Source organism: Cheilinus undulatus, linkage group 8, assembly GCF_018320785.1.
Source record: "Cheilinus undulatus linkage group 8, ASM1832078v1, whole genome shotgun sequence".
NCBI classification, from domain to species: Eukaryota; Metazoa; Chordata; class Actinopteri; order Labriformes; family Labridae; genus Cheilinus; species Cheilinus undulatus.
Window position 1 is genome coordinate 51,146,419 of NC_054872.1, and position 15,926 is coordinate 51,162,344.

The 15,926-nt window shown below is 39.7% G+C and overlaps 1 protein-coding gene across 1 annotated transcript in view; it reads right to left on the bottom strand.

Moving 5' to 3' along the window:
* The window catches only part of si:dkey-22o22.2 (neural-cadherin), a 220,855-nt gene that overhangs the window by 194,115 nt on the left and 10,814 nt on the right, over positions 1–15,926 (bottom strand). The window lies entirely within an intron of this gene.

Consider the following 15,926-nt stretch of genomic DNA (forward strand, 5'->3'; position numbering starts at 1 on the left):
TGAGAGTGAAATATCCATTTTTCTTTCATTTTTTTATCATATTTTTTGGTCAATTATTTCATAATTTTTCATTATATTTTGTTCAGTTTTTTGGGGGCATTTTTTGTTCCTTTGTTTTTTTAATGTTTTTTTTTTTGTCTTTTTTTCTTAGAGTGCAATATCCATGCATAAGAAACAGCCCCAAAGATCTCTTTCCAGCACAGAATTTCCACCAATCAAAACACAACATTTTAGCAATCAAACGTAGTTATGAGCAGCAAAACAGCCCCAGAAAAATGTGGTAAAAATATCCCAATCGCCCTCTCAAGGCAGGCTGCAGTAGAGACGATCTCAAAGCTAAAGGCTAAATTTACAAGAAAATAAAAATATTTTGACAAGAATTTATTAATCAGACCAAAATTATCATACTAGTTCCTCTGAAAGTCTGGCCCCCTAAGAATAAAGCTGGCTCTTGTACAAATATAGCTGATGACTCCTGGACTAGATCATGTGGAACTTCAGAGAATAAGAGGAGAGGGATTTTCTCCAATCAGTGCTCTGTGTGCAGATCAATGAGCAGACAGAGTATGTGGAATCTGAGGGTGGCGTTGCAGGTACAAAGATGGTATTTCAGCTTTAATGCAAACTGAGCTTTAACCGTTAGTCCTCTTCACTGTCCTATATTCCTGGCTTTTAGCTTGTTGGGTATTCTTCACACACTGATTTATTAGGAGGCCAGTCTTCACTAGAAAACAGAAGCACATTTCCAGAGTACTGCGATCCCATCTTCAGCGTTTCAGTTACAAACCAGTGATCAAATATTTATTCTGCTAAAATGGGTCATTGTGCTGTTTGACTGTTTTTCTTTCTGGTTTTGAACGTTGGCGCTCGTGTTTTTGTATTTATTTTTACTTTGTTCCACACAGAACTCAGAGAGGGATGCAGCACGCTTACACTCACATAAATAACAAACAAACCGAGTCTGCGGCTGGAAAAAGCTTTAAAGATCTGCAGCTCCATGAGCAGCTCCATCCGTCTCTCCATCCATCAGTCCGCTCATGGTTCCTCAGCTGTAAGAGAACAACAGCAGCAGCGCAGTGATGGCAGACAATTAGTGAGACCACGTCAAAGCTCACATGAGCACACACAATGATGTGTAGCAGCCCTGAGGGGGTGTGAGTTTGTTTGCACTGAGGGGGAGGGGGCGAACATGCAGAAAACAGATGTGTGACATCTCACACATGCATGTTAACAAACACGTACCCACAGCTGAGCTCCCGCTCTCTTTGTTTGCACGTTTTTCATGTCGTGTGCGTGTTAAATCTGAGTTTTTTGACAGATTTATGTTCCGAAGTAAACAGGACAGTGGCTCAGTAACTGAAGGAGAAGTAAAGTCTGAGTCTTCTTCATCCCTCCATCCTTCAGCTGAGAGAGAGAGGAAGAGGAAGAGGAGAGGGGAGGAGAAGTCAGTTTGTATCATCAGAGTGTGTCGGTGCAGGACAGCGAGAGGAACAGCTCGACTAAAGCGGAGAGAAAAGACGTCTCTGTTCACTCGTGTTATATAATCCGTGTTCACACTCGGAGGCTCCGTCTAAACAAGTCCTGTCCTCTTCACTGAGTGTTAAAGTCTTATTTTCTTATGAGCAAAAACATCCGCTGCAGCTCCGCAAGTACCTAAAAATACTCCGCTCCTGCACCGGCCCTCCGTATGCACACGGAAAGTCCAAACAGAGATGGACTAACAGCGCTGAGGGTCTTAGAAACGTCTAGATTAACATCAGAGGTCCATGAACGCTGCAGAAGACCTGCTACTGCAGGACCCTCAAAATAAAGGTGCCAGAGACCGAGGACCCCCGCTGTACCTGAAGGTGGCTGAACTCAGCCATGAACTTTCTAGAATAGCCATGTGCAGACAAGGCCGTCCATAAGGGGGAATAAAGAGGAGAGCTTTCTGGGGCCCAGCTAAACTGGGGGCCAGCAAAATCATGATCTATTGTAAAGTTCAGCTGTGGTATTTTATATTTAACCTGAATAATAACCACTCTTATCAAAAAAGCAAATTTAGATTCATGTGTGCAGAAAGTATCCCACTTAAAATGTAAATCCTTTTGTTAAAAACATAATTAAAATATGTTAAAAATAGCTAAAATGGGTTATTAATGGCAAAAATGGTGGGAAAGGTGGTGAAATTGGATTTTAAAGTAGCAGAAATGGGTTGGAAATGCCAAAAATTAGATTTAAAGTGGTAAAATAACAAAAAAATGGCAAAAATGGATTACAGTGGCAAAAACGGACACATTAAGTGATAAAAGAGGATTCAAAAGTGGCTGAAATGGTGTCAAAGTGGCAAAAATAGGTGGAAATGGGATGAAAATTGATATAAATTGAAATAAAGGGTTAGCTGAGGCAGAAATGGGCTCAAATTTTGACATGTGGATTAAAAAGTGGTCAAAGGGGTTAATAGTAGTAGCTATAGTGTGTGAACAGAGGCAGAGAGTGGCGAGACTTGGTTTAGAAGTGGCAAAAACAGGCAGAAAAAAGTTGTGGAAATGGTTTAAAGGGATATTTCAGGATTTTTGAAGTTGGGTCGTATGAGGTGCTTGGCTATAGTAGTGGCTGTAGACAGGAACGTGTTGTCCCAAAAAATGTACGATTTTTACGAAAAAATGGGCCAAGAAAATATGTTGGCTCACCTGTGCGCTGTGTTGAAAATGTACACAGCACTTCATTTCTCCCAAAAACCCCCCTCTGTGTCAGGCACATATCCTTTCGCCTCCGCACACTGTTTACGGTTCACACATCCACCGGTCAGCTGTGTGGGTCGCAGTGTAGCGGTGTTAAGCATCAGTTACCACAACGCATTTTTGAGTTTTTTTAACCTGTTTTCTTCAGATTCAGAAGATGCCGTGTACTTGCATTTATCCAGACTGTTTAAACAAGCACACCTCCTGGACACCATACACATCAGCCATTAGAGGAAAAGGCGACAGTCATAAGCTTACCTGAATGACAAATTTCCATTTGGCCCTTCAAGTCGGGGGTCTGTTTTTCCAATTTATCTTCAGAAAGTTGAAGAAGGTCTGCAAAACACCGGCGATTAGTAAGGCAGGGAATTCTGGATGGAGTGTGATGTAGACTGCAGGCGCCTGTGAGCCGCTATCCTCTGATTCAGTGATGTCCTGAAGAAGTGTCGCATCTAAGTCCCACTCATGACAACAGTAGCTCTCTGAGTGGGTTGGCATGGGTTCGCATTTTAACTCGGGATCTCTCCTGCTCTAAATTTCAAATGAAGGTTCTCTGGTCTCTCTTTCAGCCCGCTGTATAAGTCTGGTCTGTATCCATCTGTGTAAGTTCTTCTTCAGTGTACTCCGGTTCATACAAATATCCTCTCGTATCCACAGTAAACAACACATCATCATCACTCGTGTCGAAATCGCTCGTTATCTTTGTTTTAGCTTGATGAGGTGTTATCATTCCTGAAGAAGCCCGCTACACAGCTGACCGGCGGATGTGTGAACTGTAAACAGTGTGCGGAGGCGGAAGGATACGAAATGGTGAAAGCTGCATCGTAAATTAGTGCCTGACACAGAGGGGGGTTTTTGAGAGAAATGAAGTGTGTGTATGTTTTCGGCACAGCGCACAGGTGAGCCAACATATTTTCTTGGCCCATTTTTTCGTAAAACTCGTTAATTTACGCCAACAACACGTTCCCATCTACAGCCGCTACACGCCGGCTCTCTCCGAGCTCGTAATAACAACAGGATCAAATTACACGGAAATCACTGCAGGCTAATGCCACTACCACAGCCAAGCACCTCATACGACCCAACTTCAAAAATCCTGAAATATCCCTTTAAAATTGACAAAAAGTTGGTTTAAAGTTGCAAAAATGTGTTAAAATTGGTCCAATTTGTGGTAAAAAAGTGATAAAAATGGGTACAACTTAGGCAAAATTGGGGTAAAGTGGCATCAGTGTAATTCAAAAAATGTTCTGAGTTTTTTAAGGTATCTGGAGACCCCCTCTCAGTGTCTTGCGACCCCCAATGGGGTCTCGACCCCAACATTGAGAGCCCCTGTGCTATTGTGTGTGTGTCTCATCAGTGTGTGTTAGGCTGACTGGAGCTGTTAACCAGGTGTGTTTCCAGTTGGGACTCATCTGTCGCTCTGTGTGTTTTCATCAGCGTGTGTGTTGGGGTGTGTGTGTGTGTGTGTGTGTGTGTGTGTGTGTGTGTGTGTGAGGATCAGGTGTTTCCAGCTTGTTGTTTACAGGTCGGAGCACTCTGCTTTCTAGTTTCTCACCTCTGTTTTATCATCCGTCCCTCTCCATGAAGGTTAACGTGGCGTAAAAAACAACAGCTCACAGGTTTGATGGCTGACTCTCTCCCTCATGACCTCACACTGCCTCCTAAATCCAATAAGAATGACTTTATAACCCAATTATCTAAAAAGCTGGGACGCTGATTACAACTGGCTGCATCCTGATTATTTGCTTAAATAATCTTCATCAACACGAGTATCTTCCTGCCCCCCATCAGGTTCTGATATTGATCCTAATATAAATGGATTTTTACCGTAAAGTATGGATCAGTGCAGGGAAAAACACGTTACTGCACTGGTACCTCATGTTTCCCCTTTATCATGACTTTCACTGTAACTCTGTAAGATCAGTTCGTCTAAAGCACTGATCATCAACTGGCGGCCAGAGGGCCATATCAGGTCCCCCAAAGCCTCCCGGCCGGCCCCCAAGAGATCATTGAATTCAGAAAAGGAGGAAAAGAAGATGTGGTTTATCCTTTGGCTTTAAATGCCTGTAGCTGTTTAATCACCCCATAAACAGTTAATATTGAAATAATTTGCGAATGACTTGTGATCTGTTTTACATAAATTTACTGTCATAATTAGTAGATATTTAAAAATAGGGTTAAGGTTGGCAGAAGTGCTGCAAAAAATGACCAGATAAAGAGGTGAAAAGGGGTTAGAGAGTAGCAAAGTAGGTGATAAGTGGCAAAATGGGTTTTGGAGCAGCAAAAAGGGACAAAAAATGGCAGAAAAAGTGGTGAAAAGAGGTTAAAATGTTGCAAAAATTGGTGAAAGAGGGAAAAAGGGGCAAGAACTATCATGAATTGGTTACAAATGACAAAAATAGTTCAAATAATGATGAAAGTGGGTTAAAAAGTGGCAAAAACAGAAGTGGCAAATATGGATAAAAGAGTGGCACAAAGGGATAAAACATGTGGGAAAAGTGGTTTAAAGGGGTTAAAGAATGGCAAAACAGGGTTAAGGAAACAAAAAGGGGCAAAAAGTATCAAAAATCGGTTAAAAATTGCAACTATTGTTGAAAAACAGTCAAGAAAAGAGGTTAAAAAGTGGCAAAAATGCATTAGAGTGGCACAAAGGGGATAAAACATACAGGAAAAGTGGTTTAAATGGGTCAAAAATTGCAAAAATTGGGTTCAGGAGGCAAAAGGGGGTTAAAATGAGTTAATACTGCTGTTAATTCACAACTGGGGAGGGCCGATTCTCCGGGATTTTCAGGGGCCCGGCCAATTCTGTTGTCGGGCCGGTCTTGTTGTGGCCTGCTGCATTATGGATAACTGGGATAGATCTTACTGGTAACGCCTAAAAATGTCCTGGGTTTTGAAAGGAAATACAAATACTATTACATTACCAGACAAAAATATTTATTTAATTATTGTGTATTTGAAAGTCCGGCCCCAGAGTTTCTGCCAAGACTAAATCTGGCCCTTGTGGAAAGGTACCTGATGACCCCTGGTCTAAAGTCTGTGTGAAGTCTAAGCATGGAAAACATCAAGAGTGAGCAGGGGAACAGCCATCATGATTGGTTGAATCTCTGCCTCAGTCTTTGGTCAAAGAGTCTTCAAGGAAGTGTTTATTCTTGATCAGGCTGCTTCAGCTGCTGTTAAACAGCTCTATAATAACTTTATGCTCATGTCATATGAAAGCACGTACACGCAGAGAGTCAGACTAAAGAAACCAAGCTTACGTCTCCGTTTACTTACGATAAAAGACTTTTAAATCCATCTAAATGAGTATTGAAGAGTTAAATACTTGAACTAGTTCCCCGTGGTATCCGTGCGGTACGTCATGTGGTGATCATTTCAGTCTGGATGGGGTGACCTTGTCCTACTTGGTCATCTGTGAGCGGTGGCGCCTGAGGCGACTGCTGATTGGCTGTCAATAAGCTATTAGGACGACGGATAGATGCAGAACAGGCGAGGGGGGCAGAGGGTGGAAAAGTACAGGAGGGAAGAGGGCAAAGAGAGTACAGTATACATGAAGTCCTGCTAGCGCCCCCTAGAGGCTGTGATCTTCATCAGCCTTCAGGAGACTCAAATGTTCCTGCACTGTAAGAAAATATGCTGTTAGCTTTATCGGCTATTTAAGCTCAGTGTGTCTGAACTGACAGAGCACATCTTAAGTACTCAAACTTTAGTACCTGTTCTTGAATTATTTGTCGTAGATGCCAACTTGTTTCTTCCTGTGAAAGCTCTGTGTTGTGCCTTTCTAAATATGTTCTTCATGCATTCGTAGCTCTTACAGAACATTTTCTAGTGAGCCCAAAACTTGGCTGACTTCCTAGGGTCTCTGAGGATGGCGCTGTCATAGACAACAAGAAGTGGCACGGTTTAGAAAAATTTTAATAACTTTTGAACCAGAAGTCATAGACACTTTTTTTTTTTGCTGAAAGCTGACCACTTTGCCGTTCGTTTGCTGTCATACCTTGTCTCCATAGACCTTAAAAATGCCTTTCTAGTGAGCCCGGAACTTTGGTGACTTCTCGGGGTCTTTAAAGATGAAATCCATGGCTTTAGATCCAATAATAAGCGTCTTTTTGTCCATTTTTAATCCATTTTTGATCATTTACTTTGGCTGTCTTTGGTGGGTAACACATTATTTGTTGAGGGCAATGTTTACATGCAATGCATTTTGGGAGGGGCTGTCCTCCAATAGCAAGACGTTGAGTCTCTCCTGGCACAAATGAATGTAACTGTAAAAAAGCGCATGGACTTTTTTTTGTATATATGTAGATATTTTAGAAACCGTTAGTCACAGAATGTTTATTTTTTCACTGTTTTGTGCCCAAGAGATGGAGAACAAGTCTGTGCAGAGAAAATGCTTTGTCACTATTGTTTACTGTGTGTTATCAATGAAAATCTTTGAGTTTCAAATTCTGATTAGTGTTTTTCTTTTGTCTTTAAAGTCCTATAATGTTTTCAAAATTCAAGTGACATTACTGTAGTAGATATATATTGTTAAAGCCCAGGTTGTCCTGAAAAAAAAAGATGCATAGAGCTTGACTGTGCACCACAGGATTGATGCTTTATAAGCTTTTTAAGACAAAAAGTCCAGGCGAGACACAATGGTGAACAAAAATAGCTGTGAGCTCTAAGGGTTAATTCTCTGTCCTGTAAATTTAAGTTTCCCACTTGGAAAAATATGATATGCAGCACTCTTGTTTTGAGTTTTAGAAACAGAGGTTGTGATCTGACTCGTGTCACTATGGAGGCTGAAATGTTCGGCTTACGCCTGTCGAAGACTTGCCAAGCACAGCGTTCTAAACATGGACAGTGATATAATCAATGCACAATGATCTTCACTTTGTAAAACAACCTAGCAAGCTCTGCTGAGTGAGAAAAGAGAAGCAAAATGAAGAAAATCCTGTAGTAGGACAGCCCTGGTGCCTTGTCATCTTCCTTTTTCCTTGTCCATGCCAATGCGACACACAGAAAAAAAGAAGAAGAGGGCAACGGGCTGCAAATGTTGCATCACTTTACCATGCATTGCCTGCATGTTGTCAGGATAGTGATATATAATCCATGTAGTAAAGCTGATTTTTTACTGATTGTCATTTGCATCATGTGCAGTCATGACATGCTGTAAGCTTCCAGATAACATGCATAATGTGCACAAGGATCTGTCTGCATCTAGTGCAAAAATGAGCATGTAAAAGTCCAGTTTTAGTCACATTAACACAATAAATTTACCCTCATATAAAAGTAAAGAGCATCTGTTGAAACCCAGTGTAAAGCTGACAGTCCTGGTTGTGCTTCAACCGATGAATATGGACCATTATTTATGTGAGTGTTGCTGCTTTTTTGCCTGTAAAAAGGTCATTCCTGGGAGCTTCAGTGAGTGGTCACAATAATTTATCCTGGAGCTATATCACACAAAGACACACACTTAAACACACACTCTGAAATACCAACAGACACTGAGGCTGGTGTGATCAATGTATGTGACGCTGACGAACACAGAAACCCCAGCGAAGCTCTGCAGCCTCAGGGACACACAGTCCTGTGGTGCTACACACACACAAACACAATGATGAACACACACACATGTGGAGCGATGGCAGGTTGCTTCAGGCTGCGGGCTAAATCCAGAAATAAAGACAATAGAACAAACAGGAGGGGGAAAAACAGCATGTTTGTCACCGCGGGGCTGCAGGCTCAGAGAACGTGCAGAAAGGAGGCTGACAGAGCGCCGCCGTGTGCACAGAGGACGGCGTGCATTACAGAGTGCCATAATTAATCATATTTAAAGGTGATACAGCAGTCTAATAAGGCAACACGCCTGTCCCATGTAGCTTTAATTGCAGCCAACAGGAACAATTTTCACTTTTTAATATGTGAATTTACACATTTGTTATAACTAAAGGCACAGTGAGAAACAACCATCAACAACAAAGTCTGCTCTGAGAACAGTGAACGCTCTGTAACACCTTTGAAATGTAGCTTAAAGCTACATAACGTGCTAACAATCCTAATTTAGCTCTATAGCCTGCACATCTGGCTCTGTAACAGCTGGAGTTTGGATAAGAAATCAATATTATTCACATCTTATTCACTTGACACGTTATTTAGTCTGCATTCAGTCAAATCCCTGATTATGTCTGACAAGATTTGGCTTTCAACATTTCTCAGTAATCTCACGTCAGAAGAAGTCAGAGTCAGTGATTCAGCTGTGATGTGTAATTCATCTGCAGCACGGAGCAACGCGGCACGCTAATTAGTGTTGATGACTGTAGCTACACGTTCAAACGCGGCGAGCAGCAGCAGATACCAAACTCTGATTAAATCTCTCTGACACACCGAGCTGTTAGCTTGATCAACTTTAAATATTTATCAGATAAGCATGAAAGTTTAAGAGATTCGCAGACCTGAGGATGATCTGACGTGACTGACTTCAACATTTTAAGGCTGCTGTTTCTCTTAGAGAACATGTCGACCCCGACAGATCCACTTTACACCTTCATCAGCCATAAAACAAAACTTCTGTCAGGACTACTTTTACAGATATTTGCAGGTCATCCTCAGGACACGAAGAAACACCCAAGTTTTTCTGTTTTAGGGCTCTATCTTCTTCAACTTCACTGCTTTGAACAGCTAAATATTACAAACGTCATTCAATAGAACATGTCTGATACCTTTGACTAGATCAAAATTGCAATTTCAACCAAAATTGTATGGGGATGCTGAGAGCTGAATTGTGGAAGAACTGCTGAAAATAGCCAAAAGCACAAAAATAGCATAAAATAGCATAAAAATAGCATAAAAATAGCATAAAACGGCATAAAAGTAGTTGAAAATGACATTCAATAGCATAAAAGGGATAAAAATAGCTTAAAGTAGCCTAAAAAAGCTTAAAATAGCCTTAAAATACCTGAAAGTAGTCTTAAAATAGCTGAAAATAGCTGAAAGTAGTCTTAAAATAGCTGAAAGTAATCTTAAAATTGCTTAAATAGCATAAAAATAGCTGAAAATAGTTTTAAAAGATGAAAATTGCATAAAAATAGCTGAAAATAGCTGAAAGTAGTCTTGAAATAGCTGAAATGGCGTAAAAATAACTGAAAATAGCCTAAAAGTAGCTGAAAATGCCATTCAATGGCTAAAAAGCCATAGAAAAGGTCGAAAATAGCATGAAAATAGCTGTTTTTTCAAAATTATAAAAGTTAGAAATGAGAAAAGTCATAACAGTCGAATGAAAAAGAAACTGAATTTTTTAAAAGTTTAAACGGTGTCGATACGACAAAGTATGAAGGAGGAGATAGCTGGTGCAGAAGAATAATAATAAACAAATTGGCTGACGCAAATATCAATAGTGTGGATGCTCAGCATCCCCACTAATTACTTCACTATTACCCAGACTTGCAAATCTCCTGAACCCGACATTTCTAAATCTCCTCAGTATGACAGACATCACTGATCCTGATTATTCATAGCTCATTAGACTGAATACCAATATTTGGAATGCATTTATGATGTTTGACTGAAAATTAAATTACCATAAAACAAAGGAAAATAAATACATTGGTTTTATCAACATGAGAAACAACACAAAACAACACAGTAGCAGCAAGGAAACAGGAAGTGAGGTCATGAGCTAACCCAAGCTGTCTCACTGACTTCTAACCAATCAAATAACATGAGGGGCATGCTGGGTAAGACCATGGAGAGTGAAAGCTAGAGGGGAAATACACCTAATAGTGGAGCTGTAGTGCACTTTATCAGCTGTCAGTAAAATTAAATGACAGTATAATCTGAAAAATACCAAATATCTTCCTCCATAAGCAGTCAGCTCAATAAACGGAGCTCTACTCTTGAGTTAAATACAAATACTAACCTTATACTTTGCTGAATTTCCATACAAAATTTGTAAATTATGGGTTTAAAATGAGGATGTATGATATCAACATGATATCAGTATCAGCAGATATTAACTTAAAGGTAATTACACCGCGTTCCACATTATTATGCAAATGATATTTTTCTCTGATTTTCCTAAATATTAATGCAAATAACAGAATATTTTTCAAGTCATCAGCCATTAGAGCATAATTCAAATGTTTTTTAACAAACTTCATAATGACAAAAATTTTTTTGTTTTTGTTTTTGTTTTTTTAAATAAAAACCACAAAATGCACTGTTCCACATTATTAAGCACAACAGCTTTTTAAAACATTTTATAGGTTGTAAAGAACTGAAAATGGTCATTTGTAGAAATTGCAGCATCAGGGGGTTATATTTACTGAAATCAAAGCTATTTCAATCAAAAACATCTTAACAGGCCAAGTTCCATGTTAACACAGGAGCCCTTCTTTGATATCACCTTCACTATTCTTGCATCCATTGAACTTGTGAGTTTTTGGAGAGTTTCTGCTTGAATTTCTTTGCAGGATGTCAGAATATCCTCCCAGAGCTGCTGTTTTGATGTGAACTGCCTCCCACCCTCATAGATCTTTAGCTTGAGGATGCCCCAAAGGTTCTCAACAGGGTTGAGGTCAGGGGAGGATGGGGGCCACACCATGAGTTTCTCTCCTTTTATGCCCATAGCAGCCAATGACACAGAGCTATTATTTGCAGCATGAGATGGAGCATTGTCATGCTTGAAGAAAATTTTGCTACAGAAGGCACGGTTCTCTTTTTGTACCATGGAAGAAAGTGGTCAGTCAGAAACTCTATATACTTTGCCGAGGTCATTTTCACACCTTCAGGGACACTAAAGGGGCCTATCACCTCTCTCCTCATGATTCTGGCCCAAACATGACTCCGCCCCCTCCTTGCTGACGTCCCGGCCTCATTGGGACATGGTGGCCATCCACCAACCATCCACTACTCCTCCATCTGGACCATCCAGGGTTGCACGGCACTCATCAGTCAACAAGACTGTTTGAAAATGAGTCTTCATGTATTTCTGGGCCCACTGCAACCATTTCTGCTTGTGAGCATTGGTTAGGGGGGGCTGAATAGTAGGTTTATGCAAGACTGCAAGCCTCTGGGGGATCCTACACCTTGAGGTTGGTGGGACTCCAGAGGCACCAGCAGCTTCAAATACTTGTTTGCTGCTTTGTAATGGCATTTTAGCATCTGCTGTCTTAATCTGATGTATTTGTCCGTCAGAAACCTGTCCGTCATTATGTCTTTATCTGCACAAACCCGTCTGTGCTCTGAATCAGCCACAAATTTCTTCACAGTACGATGATCATGCTTAATTTTTCCTGAAATATTGAATGTTTTCATTCCTTGTCCAAGGCATTACACTATTTGACACTTTTCAGCAGCAGAGATCCTTTTTCTTTCCCATATTGCTGAAACCTGTGGCCTGCTTAATAATGTGGAACATGTGGAAAAGTGCATTTTGAGGTTTTTATTTTTTTAAAAATAATAGTTATCATTATGAAGTTTGTTCAAAAACATTTGAATTATACTCTAACTGCTGATGACTTGAAAAATATTATGAATGCCATTTGCATTGATATTTAGAAAATCAGAGAAAAACGTCGTTTGCATGATAATGTGGAACGCAGTGTAGCAGTATCTGTAGATACAGAATATTTTCCATTAATTGCAACCAAGACATCAACGGTAAAAACTGGCCTATAGAGGTTGGATCTTTTTTTTTTTTTAAAGTTTAGTTTACCTGGATTAGCACTTAACATGATAACAGCTTATACTGATGTAATTTCAGTTCATATCGATAATATTGGCCTATATCACCTTTAAATATGAGCCTATGTCCACTGTAAATACTGGTCAACGTTGTCAGTAAATATTGACAACGATCAGCTGTAGATATCACCATGATTGGCCGTAGATATTGGACTATAACTGCTCTATACTATGGCCAATGTCAGCTGAAAAAAATCAGCCTGTTTTGACTGTAAATAATGGCCAATATCTGCTGAAAAGTTTGGCCCATTTTGACTGTAAATATAAGCCGACACCAATTGCCAATATCAGACTATATTAGCTGTAGATATTGACCTATATCAGCTGTTAATATAAGCATATATTGACTTTAAAAATCGTTATATATCTACATAAATTGGCTCTGGTCTTTATGCTGTAATTATTGGCAAACACTGGCTGGAAATAAAGGCCTTTATCAGCTGTGTTTATTGCTTTTGTAAGATGTAAATATCAGCATATTTCAGCTGTAAATATCAGTCTATATCAGCTGTTAATATCAGCCTATATCAGCTGTAAATATCAGCCTATATCAGCTGTAAATATCAGCCTGTATCAGCTGTAAATATCAGCCTATATCAGCTGTAAATATCAGTATATATAGGCTGTAAATATCAGTCTATATCAGATGTAAATATCAGCCTATATCAGCTGTAGATATCAGTCTATAGCAGCTGTGAATATCAGTCTATATCAGCTGTAAATATCAGTCTATATCAGCTGTAGATATCAGTCTATAGCAGCTGTAAATATCAGTCTATATAAGCTGTAAATATCAGTCTATAGCAGCTGTAGATATCAGTCTATAGCAGCTGTAAATATCAGCCTGTATCATCTGTAAATATTAGTCTTTATCAGCTGTAAATATCAGCCTATATCAGCTGTAAATATCAGTATATATAGGCTGTAAATATCAGTCTATACCAGATGTAAATATCAGTCTATATCAGCTGTAAATATCAGTTCATATAAGCTGTGAATATCAGTCTATATCAGCTGTAAATATCAGTTTATATCAGCTGTAAATATCAGCCTATATCAGCTGTAAATATCAGTCTATATCACCTTTAAATATCAGTCTATATCAGCTGTAAATATCAGCCTGTATCATCTGTAAATATTAGACTGTATCAGCTGTAAATTTCAGTCTATATCAGCTGTAAATATAAGCCTATATCATCTGTAAATATCAGACTATATCAGCTGTAAATATCAGTCTATATCAGCTGTTAATATCAGTCTATATCAGCTGTTAATATCGGTCTCTATTGTCTATAATTATCAGCCTATATCATCTGTAAATATCAGTCTATATCAGCTGTAAATATCAGTCTATATCAGCTGTAAATATAAGCCTATATCATCTGTAAATATTAGACTATATCATCTGTAAATATCAGCCTATATCAGCTGTTAATATCAGTCTATATCAGCTGTTAATATCGGTCTCTATTGTCTGTAATTATCAGCCTATATCATCTGTAAATATCAGTCTATATCAGCTGTAAATATCAGTCTATATCAGCTGTAAATATCAGTCTATATCAGCTGTAAATATCAGATTATATTGTCTGTAAATTTTAGCCTATATCAACTGTAAATTTCAGTCTATATCAACTGTAAATATTAGACTATATCAGCTGTAAATATCAGTTTATATCAGCTGTAACTATCAGCCTATATCAGCTGTACATATAAGCATATATCAGCCTTAAATATTGGTGTATATCAGCTGTTAATATTGCCTGTACTGGCTGAAAATATCGATATAGTTTTTGCTCTATATCAGCTGTAAATATCAACTGTATTTAAAGATAATCTTGCTAAGTTTTAGCCAGGACTAACAGACCTATGTCAGCTCCATAATTTATTGGATACTGTCATAATCTAATATTGTGCAGTCCAAATTAAAGATTTTTTCACAGTGGCGTCAGTCTGACTCAATAAAAACTGCTAAAACTGTTTTAAAAAAGAGTTCATAGATAACGTTTCTCAGACTGACCCTACCATGATAATCCAGATGGACTTAGAGAGCTTTCACAGTTTTACCTTGTGGATATATTTCCATCTGTGTCTCACAGAGCAGCACAGGACTGTTGTGGTGTGGTTAATTATTTTTTAGCTCAAATAAATCAATCCAAACAGAGAGAGTTAAACCAGAGGAAAACAGTGTAGTAGACAGACAGAGGAGGACGAGAGCCTGAAGGCAAACAGCCGCACACATTAACACCAGGACAAACAGAACATGTCTGCCAGCATCCTGAGCTCTCATTGGATGTCAAGGATAAAACAGAGGGAGTGCCTAATGTCTGCACTGATGGGCGATCAGTCAGAGAAAGAGAGAGAGAGGTGTGGCGTGAGGGTCATGTGTGTGTAATTTACCACAGACATGAGGTGAAGAGTGTGTGGGGGTATTTCCTTCAACTACTCCACCAAACTCACTACAATAGAGCTTTTAAATGTACCTGTGTTCATTTTAGACGCTTATTCTGGAAGTTTAAACACGTTTTTGTTTGTTTTACATGAAGGAAAAGTAAATCAGCTGCTCCTAGCAATCATTATTTTTCATTTTGATCATTTTATCATTGAATCTTTCTGTGTTTGTGTCAGATTTACTGCACAGGCTCTGCTAGGAGAGAATCTGGGAGAATCAGTAAAACTAGCCAATCAGAGGCCAGCGTCTTTCTCCATCACACGCCATTACGGCTGCTGACCACAGCTCATTCCCACACATCAAAATCACAGCAGATGAGAGGCAGGTTGCCTCAATCAGCCGCGGTGTTTACAGCAAGCTCAGCGCCGTGTCCGCTCTCTGAGCTTTGCAGCCACTGGAACACAAACTCAGCTTCCTGTCTGCAGCTCTAAGCCCCGCCTCCCTGCGAGCGTTCAGACCTGGGGAGGCTCCAGGTGAGCAAACACGACTAATTTTTACAAATAAACAGCAGGGATGCTGTTAAGAGCAGCTGATTGGCCCAGATCTGAGCAGGACGCGCAGACATCACGCCGTCCAGATGTGGGGACTTTAGGCTCTTGGCTAAACATTTACTTTGGGGGAGGGAGGGAGGGAGGGGGGCCGATCAGGGCGGCATCTGGACCCAGTTTCATCCTGTCAAACATCTCAGAGCTGCAGTGACACTGATCACTTCGGTTTATTATTGAAACGCCTCAATTCTGATTTTGTTTAAGTTGACCTGAAGCTCCGGTTGGGCGGGGCTTATCCTCAGCTGTTTTAGGGTGGTTTTTATGGTGTTTGATGAAAGAATATTTGACAGGTACAGCGGTCAAATCATCACAGAAACCAGACTGTTTGTCTTTTATTAAACACCCTTCACTGCCTTGATTGAAACGCCATAACGGAGGAAAGAAGAGAAGAACCGTCGGTCCAGTACCACTAAACTTTAACCCGACAGATTTTACTGTAAGAATCCACCCATGTTTGCTTTTAATCAGGCTGCAAAC